This window comes from Dipodomys merriami, unplaced genomic scaffold, assembly GCF_024711535.1.
Source record: "Dipodomys merriami isolate MVZ:Mamm:240054 unplaced genomic scaffold, mDipMer1.0.p SCAF_25, whole genome shotgun sequence".
Lineage (NCBI taxonomy): Eukaryota > Metazoa > Chordata > Mammalia > Rodentia > Heteromyidae > Dipodomys > Dipodomys merriami.
In genome coordinates, this window is record NW_027203937.1 from 2044405 (window position 1) to 2047137 (window position 2733).

Here is a 2733-nt window from a genome sequence, read left to right on the forward strand (position 1 = left end):
AAGATGTATAACAGAGCTTCTTGGGAAAGTTCGATGCTGTCATTTTCTCTTTGGAGGCTTGAATCTCCTTTGGGGAAGGAGTAAAGACCTCCTTACTTAGGAGCCTTTAAACTGTTTTAGGGCCCCAAAGTTCTGAGTGTTCTATCTTGTTTTTGCATTCTGAGCTCCATAACACTGGTCAGCTCACTCAGAATAGCAAAGAAAAAATTGGGACTGGTTACTGTGGACAGTCTATGGGGCTTTAAGACTGCTAGGATTCAGACTGCAGTTGTGTGGGATAGAACGATGCAATCTATTTCTCTTTAATGGCTTGTCTCTCCTTTGGAGAAGGTGTCGGGCATTCAGAACTTGGGCGCAGTAAAATAAGTATGTTTTAAGGTGCAGAAGTTCTGAGTGCTATATCTTGTCGTTTGCATTTTGATCTCCCAAGCACTTTTCAGCTCTCCCAGAATTGCAACACAGAGCAGCAGCTAAAGTTTAGCAGGGAGTTGTCTGGCTAGTCAGTTCTGATAAGCTGTCCTGGGATAATTGATGGTCTGAGTTTGCTCATAGGGCCTGTTTATCTTGGGCCTGCTTAGTTATCTCCTGGAATTCGGGTGAGCTCTGGGTTAATATGAACAGAAGAATGGTTACTGCTTCAAAATGGAGTTACTTTTAGCTTTTCATTCCCCCCTTGACTTATGGACATGAAACACAATCCTGTGGTTCAGGCCCAAAACTATATTCCAACAGCTCCCTGTTCGGAAGAGGTGCATATCTGCTTCGCTGTACATTAGCTGTATAGTGTTCAACCTGTCTTTGATAAATTGTACCAATCTATTTAAAATGCAAGTTCTGATTGTGAGTAACAAAATTAACAGTTCGTCCACCAGTCCTGACTCTGAATATCACAGCTCTTTACAATTCCTTGAGCTTCTTTATGGCTAGAGTTTAAAACTGCCCATTTTTTATTCTGTGGCTTGTGGAAGCAAGTTATCTCAGAGCAGCCTCAAGGTGCCACTGGGATGCAGAAGCTTGCAAGGTTATAAGGCTAAGAGCAGGGCTGGGTCTCATTACTACATGCATTGATAACACACTAAGGGAATTACCATACCAGAGCCAAACTAGGCTGTGACTATAGAATGGATTTCCAGTCCTTATGCACTGAAGTGCCTAAGGCAAGCAAGCCATTGATATCCTTGCCCCCAATATCCACTGTGGGAATAGAGAGGGTTTCTGGATATCACCCAAAAGAATGTCCCACAGATCTTAGTTTTAGCAGCTTTCAACCAGGATGCAGTCTCAGGTGATGGAACCAGGCAGGAGTTCAGTCTACTTTTACCACGGTGGAGGTTGTCTGGGTGAGGATGTAGATTTCCTCCAGGTGACTGTCAGGCTATCTTTAAACTTTACCCACTAGTGTATGCTGCAGCAGCAGCAGTAGCAGCAGCAGGGTCTCTCAGTGGCTCCAAGGGACTGTCACAACTCATGCTGGGCTGAAATTTTCTAAACAGGCTAGTTAAGGATACATTGCATAGGCTTGTCAGGCATTGACCCATCTGGATTTCAAGACTATTTAGACAATAGCCCAGAAAAAATTTACCAAAATGACAACTTTTTTATTAACCTGATAGTTTTGTAAACAGACACAGAAGGCTTAGTCTTGTAACCATCTCTGATAGATGCAGACACTTGCACACCTGTTAACACTAGTTTTTTAATTCCCTTTTTAAAAAACAATAATTATTTTATCTATTTTGCCTCATTTTTCCAAAACTGATTCTGTACTCTTGGTCTTAAAAGGGGGTTGATGGGAGAAGGTCCATCTTCAGGAACTTCTTCAAGCTGACTTCAGGGGCAATGATCCTACCTAGTCAGGAACCTATAACCTTAGCCTATTTTACAAAGAGGCTATCAGTGTTAGATGTCATTAAGAACAATACTTGAACTTTTGACAACTGCACAGACCTTTTCTCTGGCTACAGCAGTGTAACTTTTTTAGCACTCTGGTTTGCAAAATCAACTTTCTGGATGGTTTAGTCAATCCTAACAATGCCTAATTACCTTTGCAGGCCTTTAGACAGATATCAATAGAAACACACTCTCAGGTTTAAAAACTTTTTCCTGAGCAGATAAATTTCATGTAGCTGGTGTCAGCTCAATAGTTACTGCCCATTAGAACTTTTGGCACATAAAAGGGTTGAGATTTAAACTATCCCCCACATTTTTATAACATTAGCTTTTTACTACTATCACAGAGGACTGGCAAATTCCTGTCACTTACAAGGTAGATAGTCATGGACATTAGGCATGCTTAAAAACTGTCTTCCCATGAACTCATGCCTCTGACCAATTTTTGAAGGGACACAATATGACTTCTAGGATCTGACATTTCTGCCATCCAAGCAGTGGCTTACTTCCTTTGGATGCTCTGCCATTGCTTTCCTAACAGGAGTGTCTTCTGTACACTGGGATAAATGCACCATTGGTTTTTCCCTTAACTGGTGACTGGACTTGAACTCAGGGCCTGAGTGCGGTCCCTCAGCTCTCCAACTCAAGGCTGGCACCCTGCCACTTTGAGTCCCAAAGCAACTCTGCTTGCTCTTTCAGCACTCTGCTGGCTGACTAGAGGTGATAGACTCTCAGGGACCTTTATCTTCCCGGGCTGTCTTCCAACCAGTTTGCAGATCAATGGGTCTTATAAAATGCCGCTTTAAATCCCACTTTGGGGCATTTACCCAAATGTTTACAAAC